Raw genomic sequence first — 763 nt, forward strand, 5'->3', positions numbered from 1 at the left:
GATCCATCTGAAGGTTCACAGTTTTCTGCATCCTTGAGATCCCAAAGGGATGCAGTGAAATCAGTATCTCAGAATCATGAAACTGAAAGGCATCAGCTTTAACTGGAAGAAACAATAAGTATCTTATTGTGTAGGGTAGCAGCAACAGAGTTTAATTGATTATAAGCCTTTGATGAGAACTTTTGATGCAATAGGCTTTCCAGCAAAACCAGTGTCAACACTGACAAAGACAGTTCCAAAGTGCATTCCTCAGACATGAGCTCTATAAGATGTTAATAGGAATTATGGGGACTTCCCTGGTGGTCCAGTGTCTAAGGCTCTGTGCTCCCAATGCAGAGGACCCAGGTTCAATTCCTGGTCAGGGAACTAGATCCCACAGGCTGCAACTAAGACTTTGCAGGCCGCAACTGAAGATACTGCAAGCCACAACTAAGACCCAGCACAGCCAAATAAACGAATAAAAATAAATAAATAAGGAAGTATTTTTTTTTAAAATAGGAATTATGTCAAATAGGGACTCTTATGGTCAGTCAGTTTGGGAAATACTGGGTTATACATGTTTAAACCCAAGTTTCCCTCTTTTTTCTTTTTTAAATTCCAGCTTGTCTCAGAATCTCTAAACTGGGACTCTACCTTGTGAATCTCCAAGAGGCATATGTAGTATTTTCCAAATTAGTTCTAGCACAGAACTTCTTGTCTCTTCCCTTTTCTGTAGCACAATTCATAGCAATAGTGTTCCACAGAACAGATTTTGGGACATGCT

At 39.7% G+C, this 763-nt stretch overlaps 1 non-coding gene across 1 annotated transcript; it reads left to right on the forward strand.

Annotated features, from left to right (window-relative positions):
• The first annotated feature begins 293 nt into the window (after positions 1-293).
• TRNAG-CCC (transfer RNA glycine (anticodon CCC)) lies at positions 294-366 on the forward strand. Its single transcript has one exon. It is a non-coding gene; the product is annotated as a tRNA-Gly (tRNA).
• Positions 367-763: the final 397 nt, after the last annotated feature.

This window comes from Ovis canadensis, chromosome 7, assembly GCF_042477335.2.
Source record: "Ovis canadensis isolate MfBH-ARS-UI-01 breed Bighorn chromosome 7, ARS-UI_OviCan_v2, whole genome shotgun sequence".
Lineage (NCBI taxonomy): Eukaryota > Metazoa > Chordata > Mammalia > Artiodactyla > Bovidae > Ovis > Ovis canadensis.